Source organism: Bufo bufo, chromosome 2, assembly GCF_905171765.1.
Source record: "Bufo bufo chromosome 2, aBufBuf1.1, whole genome shotgun sequence".
NCBI lineage: Eukaryota > Metazoa > Chordata > Amphibia > Anura > Bufonidae > Bufo > Bufo bufo.
In genome coordinates, this window is record NC_053390.1 from 514,475,463 (window position 1) to 514,491,173 (window position 15,711).

Consider the following 15,711-nt stretch of genomic DNA (forward strand, 5'->3'; position numbering starts at 1 on the left):
TGAGGGTACAGGGTGAAGAAGAATACGTTGTCGCAAAGATCCTCGACTCCAGGATTCACCGGGGAAGACTACAATACCTAATTGGGTGGGAGGGTTAACCTCCCGAGGATAACTCCTGGGAGCCAGAAGAAAATGTCCACGCCCCCAGACTGGTAAAAGAGTTCCACCAACGGCACCCCGGTAAGCCTGCCCCTGCGGTGCCCGGAGGTCACCTTGGAAGGGGGGGAGTACTGTCAGGATTCGAACCCGTGACCAGCCACATCCCAGGCGGTAGCCCTGCTTACTAGGCTACCGTCCTCTCTGGACATTACTCCCTGAAACCTATTATGTAACCTCAGTCTTGCCAAGCCTTGCTCATCACCCTTGATTCCCCACACCTGGTACTTCCCTATATAAGTCCAGCCCCTTGCACTCTAGCTTGCTGATTATTGAGCTCCTGAGCCTTGATCAAGCTTCTCCTCATCTGCTGCTCTTGCTACAACTGGAAGTCCACTGCTGACCAGGAATTGCCTACCGACTACTCTTCTGCTTGTCCCTCCCTACTGAACTGCTACCACCGTTGCCATCCGGATTGTCTGACTACGCTTACTGCCGCCTGCCCTGACCCACCGCCTGCCTACCGACTACTCTTCTGCTTGTCCCTACCTACTGAACTGCTACCACCGTTGCCATCCGGATTGTCTGACTACGCTTACTGCCGCCTGCCCTGACCCACCGCCTGCCTACCGACTACGCCTCTGCCAGACTTCCTGCACCTACTACCTGCCTGCGGTCCTTGCCACTGGGCTCCACTCCTACCTCCAGCCAGCGGTCCTTTGACTCAGGTGAGCCTGTAGGACTGTTACAATACAACTGTGATATCAGCCCTCTTTTTCCTCCCCCTGTCGGGAGAACAAGCTTATGAACCACCTCCATTTGAGCTATCTCACATCCTTTCCGCAGTGTGAACTCAAGGGCATGCCTCATTTGGAGATATTTATAGAACCACCCCCTAGGAATATTAAATTCCTGCTGCAGGTTTTGAAATGACTTACATATCTTGTCCTCAATTAATTGGCCAATTCTCGTCACTCCATAAGTTTCCCAGTTCCTAAGTCCTGGTATGGCAAAAAATTCGGGCAACAGATGATTCTTTCCAATAGGGGAAAGTTCACTGATTCCACCTACACCTCTTAGCTGCTTCACCTTTGCCCAAACTTTTTTCATAAGTTCAATAGGAGGGAGTTTTTCCCTCCCAGCATGCATTTCTGAGCCTTCCAGAATGCCCAAGAGGTCCCGACTGCCCAACCAATGCTGCAATATCTGCCCTGTCATATACGGAGCTTGTAAATCAATCCATCCCTTGAAATGCTGACATTGGGAAGCCAGAAAGTAAATCCATGCATTAGGGACAGCCAGGCCCCCTTCCGACTTAGGATATTGCAATGTCTCCAGTTTAATCCTAGCCTGCCCATATTTCCAAATAAGATCCCTAAATATAGAATGAATTTTCTTGAATCTATCCAGGGGGATCCATACGGGAGCATTATTCAGTACATAAAGCAACTGGGGCATCATAACCATTTTTAAAAGGTTAACTCTACCTACCACCGAAAGAAAGAGTCTACACCATGATCTCACTTTAAGCCTGAAAGTAGCCAGCAATGGGGACAGATTAAGGTCTTCAAAATCTGATAGTCTCGGTGTTATATATAGTCCCAGATATTTAAATTTATCCACCCAAGGCACCAGGCTATCTACTTGTCTGCCTGACAGGGCCTGCCCATCTATTGGCATCAAAGAGGATTTTTGCCAATTTATCTGAAGTCCAGAGAAGCCACCAAATCTGTAAATCAATGCCATGGCCGCATCCAGGGACGCACCAGTATCGCCCATAAAAAGCAGAGTGTCATCAGCGTACATAGCTACTTTATTGTGCAGCCCACCGTATCTAAACCCCTCTATATTTGTTGATAAACGGATATGCGCCGCAAGCGGCTCTATTGCGAGAGCAAACAATAAGGGCGACAATGGGCATCCCCGCCTGGTGCCCCTGGCAAGAGCAAAACAATCTGACAACCCTCCATTAGCTCTAATTCTCGCCTTAGGACTAGAGTATAGGACCTTTACCCACTGAATGAACCGCGCTCCAAAACCCATAGTTTTCAAGACCCCCCCACAAGTAGCTCCACTCCACACTATCAAACGCCTTGGCGGCGTCAAGAGCAAGCAAGGCCCTATCTCCACCATTATCCGCCGGGATATTTAAACTGGCATACAGCCTACTGAGATTAATAGCCGTCGATTTCCCAGGCATAAAACCCGTCTGATCCGGGTGTACTATAGTCAGAATTACTTTGGACAGCCTGTTCGCCAACACCTTCGCCAGGAGCTTAACATCAGCCGTGAGGAGCGAAATTGGTCTGTAGGAGTCCGGTATTTTAGGATCCTTCCCAGGTTTAGGTATGACCACAATTATAGCTTCCTGCATCGAATGTGGTAACGAACCTGCCTCCAACGAGTGCTCAAGCACCTTAAGTAATTCAGGAAGTAATATCCCTTGCAGCTTTTTATACACCTCTACTGGGAGGCCATCAGCTCCAGGCGCCTTACCATTCGCCATACCCCCAAGCGCAGCCTCCAGTTCCTCCAGTGAAATCGGCTCTTCCAGCCTTACTCTATCCTCCTCTGACAGCCTCGATAACTGTGCCTCCCCTAGGAATTCATTAAGAGCCTCCTCAGAACTAGAGCAGGTGGAAGCATATAGAGATACATAAAAGCTTTTTAGAATATCTAATATTCCTTTCGTGTCCTGGCTACTATTCCCCCTGTCATCTCTCAGTTCCTGAATACAAGAGGAGCCTCTCTGAGCCTGTGATACCACCGACAACAGATGACCCACCTTCTCACCTTCTTCAAAGGATCTCTGACGATAAAAACTTCTCTTTCTCTCTGCGGCCTGCACTAAATGACACCTCAGCTGCTCCTGAGTTACCGCCAGCGCCTCACTATTAATCAGGGTGGGGAATCTACCAAACTCTCTCTCCGTCTCAGCCACCAGTACATGCGCCTTAACATCCGCCTCCCTAGACCTAGATTTATGCTTGTTAATTTCTTTCATCAAGACTCCCCTCAGGAATGCTTTCATGGCGTCCCAAACACCCGGGGCCGTCCCTGTATTGATAGCAAAAAATTCCTTAATTTCAAGAGAGATCCCGGACAGATCACCCAACACATTTAGCCAATGTGAGTTACATTTCCACAGCCTCGGTCCCTGTCTGAGCACCCCCAGGCACAAGTCTATCTGCACCAAAGAATGGTCAGACAACGACCGAGGATGATAGACAACATCCCTAACCAGTGGCAGCATTATATCATTAACAAGGGCCAAATCAATACGCGATAACGAATGATGCGCGGCAGATCTGCACGAGAATTCACGCTTATCAGGGTTACGCAATCTCCATACATCATGCACACCTATTTCCCCCATAATATTTCTGAGAGCCACACTCCCCGGTAAACCCCCTGCTCCTTCCACCCGGCATCTATCTAGGGAGTCATTCAGCGTGCAATTAAAGTCCCCAACCAATAGCCACGGCAGCCCAGGGAAGTCCGCCACAAAGTCCATGATCTCTCTTATCAATGGGGATGCAAATGGTGGGGGCACGTACACAGACACCAGCACCACCTGTATTCCATCCACCTTACACACAACACACACATACCTACCATCCGCGTCCACACATTCCTGCATATGTTCATACCTAATGCTACTATGCACAATCATACTAACCCCTCTAGAATGAGAAGAATGAGTTGAATGTAACGCATATGTCACCCAATTTTTACTCATCCAGTGTAGATTTTCTCCAATCAGATGCGTTTCCTGAAGACAACATATAGCCGGCTGAAACCGCCCCAAGTATTGAAAAACACACTGTCTCTTTCGTGCATCTGCCATTCCTCTCACATTCCAACTTAAAACTCTAATCACCTGTGACATGATAGAACTTCAGACCATACTTGGATCTCACACCCCACTCCATCTTCCTCAGCTCATATTTCAAGACCATATCTCTTCCCCTCAACTCACTACCCATCCACCCACCCCCCTCCCCCCCCTTTCCCAATCAGATTTCTATAACTGGGGAACATTGTCCCTTTGATATCAACCTCACACATTAAAACAGGGCTATCTGAGAGCAACTTACCCCCCAACATAGAATAATCATAACAGATTATAACAACATCCCTCAGGTAGAGAATCCTCCCCACATCTGAGAAACACATTTTCACTCTCAGCAACCTACTCCCTCCACAGGATCTACCTTGTGGTAGCATTACATAATACACTTCTTAACTGGTGCAACATTTATAGCAACCTTAGAGTGCAAATGCAAATATAAAGTGAACATAAGAAACTATATCTTAGCCTCCTTCAAGTGTTCAGGGCCCCACTTCTCAATTGTCGCTCGTGGACGTCTAGCCACTGCGCAGCCTCCTCCGAATCTTCAAAAAATCTGGTGGATCCCAATGCCACCACACGCAGTTTAGCAGGAAACAACATAGCATATTGAACTTGTAGACTTCTCAGCCTTTTCTTTATGTCCATAAATCTGCTTCTCCTCCGCTGCACTTCATTAGAATAATCCGGAAATATGGACACTTTCACCCCATTCAGGACCATCTCCTCATTGTCCCTTGATTGCCGCAGGATAGTGTCCCGGTCTTTAAAATGCAGGATCTTCGCCAGTATAGGACGAGGAGGTCTGCCTGGCGGAAGCGGCCGCATGGGGACTCTGTGCGCCCGCTTCACCGCATATAGGGAAGATAGACCTTTCTCATGAAATAGCTGATACAACCATTTCTCCACAAACTCTGTAACGTTATCCCCCTCCGTCTTTTCTGGCATTCCCACAATCCGCAGGTTGTTCCTTCTGGACCTGTTCTCCAGATCATCTGTTTTGGCATATAAAGCAGCTATGTCCTTAGCAGTTGTTTTTGCCGCCATTTGCAGAGGCCGAACATCATCCTCTATGGTGGACACCCTCTTCTCCAATTCAGAGGTGCGCTCAGATATCTTGTGTAGGTCGTGCCTAATTAAAGACACATCTGACCTCAGGCTACCAACTTGCACAGAGAGCACCTTCAGGGTACTGTTACAGCTGGCCACAGCTGCCATAATATCTTTTAACGTGGGCTCTTCATTAGCCGCAGCTTTGGGGCCCACCGCGCTTTTAGCTGGCCGAGCAGGGGTCAATGGCGGCCAATCCACCGCATCCAGGGCCTCCCCATCAAGGGATCCGTCCTCTTGTTCAGAAGAGATATGCTCGTCTGTCTCCTTTCCCTCTGCCCAGTCGCCCACACCGCTATCGGCGCGGGCAAACTTGCTTAGCTTTGCGGCCGCACTCTGGCTCAGTTTGGACTGTAAGGCCGGCCCCTCTTCCTCCTTGGCGCCATGTTGGCTCACCTCTGGCCTGTCAGATCGCGGCCCCTTGCTGGATTTTCTCGGCATGTCGGAGCTCTCAGAAGCACCCCCGCACTCTCCGGTCTCCTCTCACCCACCAGGTAAGATAAAATAATCGAGTCAGACGTTGCTACCACACTAATGATCAGGATGCCGGCAGGAGCTGTGAGCGGTGCGACTTACTCCATGCGCTCTCAGGCCACGCCCCCGCAATTTCTCTTCTTAGATGATTAGGTATGGTGTCAGGCAAAGTGACAGATGACACCAGTAGTATTCTATTTAGCTGAGGTCTCTCTCCTGAACATTTGGCTAATGTCTGTTGGTGTTACCTGGGTAATGCAGGCTTTATTGAGGTGACCTGACCAGGATCTGATCTAAGGAGATGGATTTCTAAGCTGTAGTCCCTCACCTGCAGCAAAGTCTGGATAGCTATGGTTGCTGGTCACTCTGCTGACTGTAATGATGTAGCTTTGAAGAAAATATCTGTATTTTTGTCTTTGAAGTATTTCTGAAGTAATTGTCTCACAGATGAGTTCATTATTTGTTCCCTAAGGCCCATGGAGCAGGAACAATAGGACCTGCTTCCTCACTCCTCATAGTCCTAACTAACACTCCACTTCTTCTGGTAGGAAGTACAGTAGGACTAGCCCACACCTACCAAGGGGGAAAAAAGGGGTTGGTTAGCCTGTTAGTCTGTGTAATAGCCAATGCAAGTGAGCATAGGAGCTGCATTTTTTTTCTGTCCCTTGAAATAGAATTAGGTAACAATGCAGCCCTAAAACAAAAAAGTGTGTACCCCTGGTCTAGATCAAGACATAGTCAACCTTCTTTTAAAATACTTATGCAGACAAATTAATTGTAATGATTGGAACATAAGTTTTACAACATTAGTCACACTAATATTGTCATCTTACTCTTTTTGTAGAGGAAAGGTGATGCCTCCCTCCTTATAACTTGGATTGGTCAATGGAAAGTGACAGGAGGCAGGGCAGAGACACTAGTGGGACAAGGACTCTGTTAGGGGGCAAACAGGAGAAAATAGGTGCCAGGGCTCTTTAGGGTTCATGAGAATGCTGGCAAAATGGAAAGTGGCAGGGGCAGGATGCTAGGCAATGGGAAAGATACAACCTGAGAGGAGCTCTGTGATGGAGAAAGGAAGCATAACATAAAAAATTGTGCTGATGCCTGTACAGTGCACAGCCATTCACCAAGACCATTGATTCTAGCTCATGCAGGCTATAAGTTCTCCTACTGCCACAACACACCTGGCTAAACTCTCTGCCTCTTCCTCACACCTAGCAGCTATGTACATCATCTATGTAGTCTATAATGATGAGCGCAAATATTCTAATTGCAAATATCGTCACTTCGAGAATTGGCGAAGATCTAGAATATAATGCTATATCTTCGTAATTGCAAAAATTCCAGATATTTTTTTAATCCTTATTATGCTATCTATCTTCCATATCTTTTTTTTAATATTTATTATTTTACCTATCATTAATACATTTTTATTACAAATGTTTTTATCCTATCATTAATGATTTATTTTTATAGATGTTATATTATTACATATAATATACAATACACAACAGATAACAAACAATCACACAAAGGCTGTATGCCAAAAGCTGGGTATATGCAAGCCAACAACCTATCCATGAGACAGGTAGAGTCAGCATAGCTTACAATGGCAGCCTTGTGCACTATGAGACAACTAGCAATAATCACACCTCAGATAAACCTCATGGGCACCATCAGCTTTAAATCACCCTCCTTTCCCTATTTTACATCTAAAAGTATATTAACAAAAAAGAAACATATCAGGTATCACCTCATCCGAAAATGTCTGAACTTTTAAAATATAAAAAATAAAAAATAAAAATTCCTGTGCGGTGAACGCCATAACGAAAAAAAGAAAAACACATGATTAACCAATTTTTAGTCACCTTTCCTCCCAATAAAATTTAATGGCAGTGATCAAAAAGTCGTACATACCACATAGCAGTAGTTGTCAGATAATGGCGGTGCAAAGAAAATGTAGGTTTTTTCAAAGGTTTTTATTTTTTTAAAGTAGTAAAAAAATAAAATAAACTATAATATTTTGGTATCGCTGTATTCAAATTGAGCCGCAGAATAAGAGTCATGTCATTTTACCGCAAAGTGAACGCTGTGATGTCAAAACTAGGGATGAGCGAACCCGAACTGTATAGTTCGGGTTCGTACCGAATTTTGGGGTGTTCGTGACATGGACCCGAACCCAAACATTTACGTAAAAGTCTGGGTTCGGTGTTCTGCGTTTTCTTGGCGCTTTTTGAAAGGCTGCAAAGCAGCCAATCAACAAGCGTCGTACTACTTGCCCCAAGAGGCCATCACAGCCATGCCTACTATTGGCATGGCTGTGATTGGCCAGTGCAGCATGTGACCCAGCCTCTATTTAAGCTGGAGTCACGTAGCGCCGCACGTCACTCTGCTCTGATCAGTGTAGGGATAGGATGCAGCTGCTGCTGTTGGGGCCAGATTAGGCAGGGATTTACTCATCAAAAACACTTAATGAAGTGATCGATCTACAGCTGTGTATCTGCTAGTTAATTGCTCATTGTTTTTAGGCTGCCCAGAGCATTTTTCTGTCACTTTTTTCTGGGGTGATCGACGGCCATTTTGTGTCTTGTGGTGCGCCAGCACAAGCTGCCACCAAGTCCATTTAACCATCAATAGTGTTTTTTTTTTTTGCTATATCCTACATCAGGGGCTTGGCTGTGCTTGCTATTTTATTGAGGGGTGAAATTCAATTCCCAAAATAGCAATACCCTAAATCTGGTGTTCCAGCTGTGGCTGGACAAGTTTTCTAGTGTCCGTCAAAGCACAGTTTTTGTTCTGGGTTGAAATTCAGTTCCCAAAATAGCAATTCCCTAAATCAGTGGTTTCTGCTGTAGCAGGACAAGTTTAAATCTATCCATGAAAGGGTATATTACATTGAAGGTGTAAATTCAAGTGCTGATAGGGTCATCCTCAATAACTTCACGCCCTACCATGCATCTCCAAGTGTAATTCTGTCTGTAAAGGGATACCTGTCATCCAGGGCCTAAATACTAGTCCTACAATTTATATTCCGCTAAATCTGTGGTTACTGCTGTGGCTGGTCAAGGTATTTAGTGTCCGTCAAAGCACAGTTTTTGTTCTGGGTTGAAATTCAATTCCCAAATTAACAATTCCCTAAATTAGTGGTTTCTGCTGTAGCAGGCCAAGTTTAAATCTATCCATAAAAGGGTATATTACATTGAAGGTGCTGATAGGGTCATCCTCAATAACTTCACATGCTACCGTGCATCTCCAAGTGTATTTCTTTCCGTTAAAGTGTATATTACAATAAGTGTTAAAATACAAGTGCTCAAAGCATAATCTATATTATAATCTAAAGCTATATATTTTTTCACACGCTACTGTGAATCTCCAAGTGTAATTCTGTCCGTAAAAGAATACCTTTCATCCAGGGCCTAAATACTAGGCCTACAATTGATATTCCCCTAAATCTGTGGTTACTGCTGTGCCTGTATTAGTGTAATACTGTACATAAATAGATAGCCAGATAGTGTTAGGTGCCTGTAAAAAAAGGCCTGCATTTGAATTCAATACATTGGGCCAAATATTTTTTTCTTATTGTGGTGAACGGTAACAAAGAGGAAAACATCTAGTAAGGGATGCGGACATGGTCGTGGTGGTGTTAGTGGACCCTCTGGTGCTGGGAGAGTAGGTGGCCGTTGGGCCACAGCCACACGTCCTAGTGAACCAACTACCTCAGGTCCCAGTAGCTGCCAGAATTTACAGCGATATTTGGTGGGGCCCAATGCTGTTCTAAGGATGGTAAGGCCTGAACAGGTACAGGCATTAGTCAATTGGGTGGCCAACAGTGGATCCAGCACGTTCACATTATCTCGCACCCAGTCTTCTGCAGAAAGCGCACAGATGGCGTCTGAAAACCAAGCCCATCAGTCTGTCACATCACCCCCATGCATATCAGGGAAACTGTCTGAGCCTCAAATTATGCAGCAGTCTCTTATGCTGTTTGAAGACTCTGCTGGCAGGGTTTACCCAGGGCATCCACCTAGCCCTTCCCCAGCGGTGGAAGACATAGAATGCACTGACGCACTACCACTTATGTTTCCTGATGATGAGGACATAGGAATACCACCTCAGCACGTCTATGATGATGATGAAACACAGACCCCACATGGAATGAAGGTCGTGCCACTGACTTTCAGAGTTCAGAGGAAGAGGCAGTGGTGAGACCGAGCCAACAGCGTAGCAAAAGAGGGAGCAGGGGGCAAAAGCAGAACACCTGCTGCCAAGAGAGTTTGCCTGCTACTGGCCACCGCCACCTGGGACGAGCACCCCAAAGGCAGCTTCAAGGAGTTCCCTGGCGTGGCACTTCTTCAAACAATGTGCTGACGACAAGACCCGAGTGGTTTGCACGCTGTGCCATCAGAGCCTAAAGCGAGGCATTAACGTTCTGAACCTTAGCACAACCTGCATGACCAGGCATCTGCATGCAAAGCATGAACTGCAGTGGAGTAAACACCTTAAAGGGACACTGACAGGCCCAATATGCATATTTAGGTATATATATGACAATACAGGTCTTATAAAGTGTATTAGAATCATCTAAGTATCCCCCCTGTCCACCTTATAACTACAGTAAAATGAAGTTTTATAACCTGCTTGAATCGTCTTCAATCTGCCCAAGGGGCGGCGTTTCATCTCCACTTGCGCCCAGCCACCCTCGCCCCAACTCCAACTGCCATTTTGAAGCGCCGCCCAGCTCATCAATATTCACTTCGATGGGCGGCTACTCTGAAGCGCTGCTCTGAACTGTGCCCGGCGCATGCGCATAAAGCAGAGGCTGCATCGGCCTCTGAGATGCAGACTGTGCGCAGGCGCGATGTGATCCCGGCCAGTGAGGGTGCCGGGCGCATGCGCTGAAGATGAGCCGGAGGCCGATGCCTATAGGATTGTACTGGGCATGAGCCGGATCTTGCGTCTGGGACACTAGTAGCCGCCCAGCGAAGTGAATATTGATGAGCTGGGCGGCGCTTCAAACGGCAACTGGGGCGAGGCTGGCTGGGCGCAAGTTGAGATGAAACGCCGCCCCTTGGGCAGATTGAAGACGATTCAAGCAGGTTATAAAACAAGGAACTCACTCAGGCTCCCCCTGCTACCTCTTCTGCTGCTGCTTCGGCCTCTTCCTCCACCTCGGGAGGAACGTTGGCACCTGCCGCCCAGCAAACAGAGGATGTACCACCAACACCACCACCTCCGCCACCAAGCATCTCCACCATGTCACATGGCAGCGTTCAGCTCTCCATCTCACAAACATTTGAGAGAAAGCGTAAATTCCCACCTAGCCACCCTCGATCCCTGGCCCTGAATGCCAGCATTTCTAAACTACTGGCCTATGAAATGCTGTCATTCAGGCTGGTGGACACAGACTGCTTCAAACAGCTCATGTCGCTTGCTGTCCCACAGTATGTTGCTCCCAGACGCCACTACTTCTCCAAGAGAGCTGTGCCTTCCCTGCACAACCAAGTATCCGATAAAATCAAGTGTGCACTGCGCAACGCCATCTGTGGCAAGGTCCACCTAACCACAGATACGTGGACCAGTAAGCACGGCCAGGGACGCTATATCTCCCTAACTGCACACTGGGTAAATGTAGTGGCGGCTGGCCCCAGGCGGAGAGTTCTTTGGCGCACGTCCTTCCGCCGCCAAGGATCGCTGGGCAACATTCTTTGCCTCCTGTAGCCTCCTCCTCCTACTCGGCTTCCTCCTCCTCTTCTTCCACCTGCTCCAGTCAGTCCATCCAGTCAGCCACACACCTTCACCACCAACTTCAGCACAGCCTGGGGTAAACGTCAGCAGGCCATTCTGAAACTCATATGTTTGGGGGACAGGCCCCACACCGCGCAGGAGTTGTGGCAGGGTATTGAACAACAGACCGACGAGTGGTTGCTGCCGGTTAGCCTCAAGCCCAGCCTGGTGGTGTGCGATAATGGGCGAAATCTCGTCGCAGCTCTGGGACTAGCCGGTTTGACGCACATCCCTTGCTGAATTTGGTGGTGCAGAAGTTCATTCACAACTACCCAGACATGTCAGAGCTGCTGCATAAAGTGCGGGCCATCAGTGCGCGCTTTCGGCATTCACATAGTGCCGCTGCTCGCCTGTCTGTGCTACAGCAAAACTTCGGCCTTCCCGCTCACCGCCTCATATTGACGTGCCCACCAGGTGGAACTCCACCTTGCACATGCTGGACAGACTGTGCGAGCAGCAGCAGGCCATAGTGGAGTTTCAGCTGCAGCACGCACGGGTCAGTCGCACTGCGGAACAGCACCACTTCACCACCAATGACTGGGCCTCCATGCAAGACCTGTGTGCCCTGTTGCGCTGTTTCGAGTACTCCACCAACATGGCCAGTGGCGATGACGCCGTTATCAGCGTTACAATACCACTTCTATGTCTCCTTGAGAAAACACTTAGGGCGATGATGGAAGAGGAGGTGGCCCAGGAGGAGGAGGAGGAGGAGGAGGAGGAGGAGGAAGAGGGGTCATTTTTAGCACTTTCAGGCCAGTCTCTTAGAAGTGACTCAGAGGGAGGTTTTTTGCAACAGCAGAGGCCAGGTACAAATGTGGCCAGCCAGGGCCCACTACTGGAGGACATGGAGGACGAGGATGAGGTGGAGGAGGATGAGGATGAAGCATGTTCACAGCGGGATGGCACCCAACGCAGCTCTGGCCCATCACTGGTGCGTGGCTGGGGGGAAACGGAGGACGATGACGATACGCCTCCCACAGAGAACAGCTTGTCCTTACCTCAGGGCAGCCTGGCACACATGAGCGACTACATGCTGCAGTGCCTGCGCAACGACAGCAGAGTTGCCCACATTTTAACGTGTGCGGACTACTGGGTTGCCACCCTGCTGGATCCCCAGTACAAAGACTATGTGCCCACCTTACTTCCTGCACTGGAGTGTGATAGGAAGATGCGCGAGTACAAGCGCATGTTGGTAGACGCGCTACTGAGAGCATTCCAAAATGTCACAGGGGAACAAGTGGAAGCCCAAGGCGAAGGCAGAGGACGAGCAACGCAGCTGTGTCGCGGCCAGCTCCTCTGAGGGCAGTGTTAGCATGGCAGAGATGTGGAAAAGTTTTGTCACCACGCCACAGCTAACTGCACCATCACCTGATACGGAACGTGTTAGCAGGAGGCAGCATTTCACTAACATGGTGGAACAGTACGTGTGCACACACCTCCACGTACTGACTGATGGTTCGGCCCTATTCAACTTCTGGGTCTCCAAATTGTCCACGTGGCCAGAGCTAGCCTTTTACGCCTTGGAGGTGCTGGCCTGCCCGGCGGCCAGCGTTTTGTCTGAACGTGTATTCAGCACGGCAGGGGGCGTCATTACAGACAAAACAGCCAATGTGGACAAGCTGACGTTCATAAAAATGAACCAGGCATGGATCCCACAGGACCTGTCCATCCCTTGTGCAGATTAGACATTTATAACTACCTCCCCTTAACCATATATTCTTGTACTCCAAAGCACTTCTTCATTCAATCCTCTTTTTAATTTTACCATTATATTGCGGGGCAACCCAAAGTTGAATGAACTTGTCCTCCGTCTGGGTGCCAGGGGCCTAAATATCGTAAACTGGCCTGTTCCAATGGTGTGTGACATGAAGCCTGATTCTCTGCTATGGGACCTCTCTCCTCTGTCTGGGTGCCGGGGCCTAAATATCTCACAGTGGCCTGTTCCAGTGGTGGGTGACATGAAGCCTGATTCTCTGCTATGACATGAAGCCTGATTCTCTGCTATGGGACCTCTCTCCAATTGATATTGGTTAATTAAAAATTTTTGTTAAAAAAAAGTCATTCATTTCCCTATCCACATTTGTTTGCAGGGGATTTACCTACATTTTGCTGCCTTTTGCAGCTCTCTAGCCCTTTCCTGGGCTATTTTACAGCCTTTTTAGGGCCGAAAAGTTCGGGTCCCCATTGACTTCAATGGGGTTCGGGTCGAGTTCGGATCCCAAACCCGAACATTTTCGGGAAGTTTGGCCGAACTTCTCGAACCCGAACATCCAGGTGTTCGCTCAACTCTAATATCAACTGCAATACTAGCTTTGTTGTATTTTGCATTACATGCTCGTTATGCCGCCTCCAATATGTCGGTTGCACTACCAATAGGCTAAAAACTAGAATCTGCAGACATATTTCTGACATTCCCGATGTTAAAACTAGGAATGTCTCTGCAATCAGTTCACATTATGCGGCGGCACATGGGGGCGATATTACACGTATGCAAGTTCAAGGATTGGAGAGGGATAATCCTCCTGTTCGGGGTGGAGATTACAGGAGGAAACTTTTAAATAGAGAATTATATTGGATCTTCTGCATGTAATCTTGTGTCCCTAAAGGCTTAAACCGAAAACATGATTTGATCCTTCAGTATTGACTTGTAACTCTTTTTAAGCAGTTTTTTATGTATACGTGTTTGACGGCCGTATGAGGGTGTTACATAGATAATTACAGCCACCTGATTTTACTTTCAGCTGGCTACTATTTAAAATCCTGTGTAAATGCAGTCCCCTTGTGGTCATGAGTAAGGATCAGTATTAGGGGATCCGAAACGCGTAGATGCAGTACGCCAGTCCTGCAGGGTGAGCGAATATGAGGTCACAGGGGTAGTTAACAAACCGAGGGTTGCTCTTGGTACTCACAGTTTTTATTTACCCTGGGCAGGCGTACAGCAGTGATGGATGGCTGGCACATGAATTCTCTGGGGCACTCTCTGTGTATAGGGACCAGGCCAGGTGGTAGGTGAGGTGCCTTGGGTGTTGGAAGTTTAATGTGCCGGTGGCAAGATACCTTATAGTTCGTGACGCCAGTGCCGGTAACGGTGGCACACCGATTTGTTGTAGGAATAATTGAGGTACACAAAGTTGCAGTGAACCAGAACTTCTTTTTACTTAACAGTTCAACTATTTACAGGTTTCAGTTAGTTCCACATGTACAATGTTGGTCACAGGCAGGCTTCACATAAGTGGCAGGCAAAGTCTTTGCAAGATACTAAGAGGAAATAACACTTACAGATCAGGCTGTATTTTCCTCAGATCCTGTCTGGCTTTCTCCAAGGCCCGTATGCCCTATAGCTGGCTTTATCCTTGGGTAGGGAAAACTTTCCTCTGGTATAAATCCTCTTGCTGTAAATATCCTTCTGCCCTTCAGCTTTCTACTTAGCTGGATAAAAGTGGCTCTGCACTGTACTTTTCCAGGTGCTAGATATCTTCAGGAGGCAACTTTTTCTCCTGAGTTAACTTCTGAGCTTTGCTTACTCAGGAACCTCAGGAAGGCTAGACTGAGCTACTTAGCCTCCTGGACTGGACTGAACTCCCTTTCCTGTCTGGGCCTAACTATATATATATATACTAGGGGGTTCCCTAGCTCCCTCTACAGCTTGGGAGGAGAAACTACACCCCTAGCAGGCCTGGTACACAGGAGATAACATGAAAATATGCATGACAATGCAAAACAAAACACAATAGCAATTTCCCACAGGAGGTGGGGCAACATGACCCTTAGTAGTGCCCACCCTTACGTAGTGGGACACTACATAGACATGGACTGTCTGTATGGTTTATACCACACTATTTTTAATAAAAGCTTCCACGTTTGATAAAGAAGCTACTCTGCAAAACTATTCCTACTATGAATCAATGGGCCGTCATTGAGGTGGCCCGGGCTCCCCACCCCTCTGTTTATTTACTTATCTGTCGGGTGTGCAGGCTCAGGAGGACCGCAGGGCAGCAGCATTTCACGTCAGCAGGCACGCTAAGCCAATGAGGAGCGGGCTCCACACACGTGCCTGCTGACTTGATTGATGCTGCCAGGTTCGCGCTCAGAAGGAAGCATGCAGAGCAGAGGTCAGGAAGAAAAAACCTCTCGGCATGCTTTCAGCGGTGCTCCCCCTCCTCCTCCATGCCTCCTGACTGCTCCTCTCCTGCAGCCTCCAAGTAGAAAGGTAAGTGACCAATCTGTGTTTGTTTTGTGTGTATATATATATATATATATATATATATATATATATAAAATAAAAAATAGAAGAGCAGCACACAATGTATCAACAGGTGCAATACCTTGAAAAGGGCCACGGGACCTGGTCCAAATTAGATATACAGAAGGAAAAATCCAAGGCAGCACACAAGTTA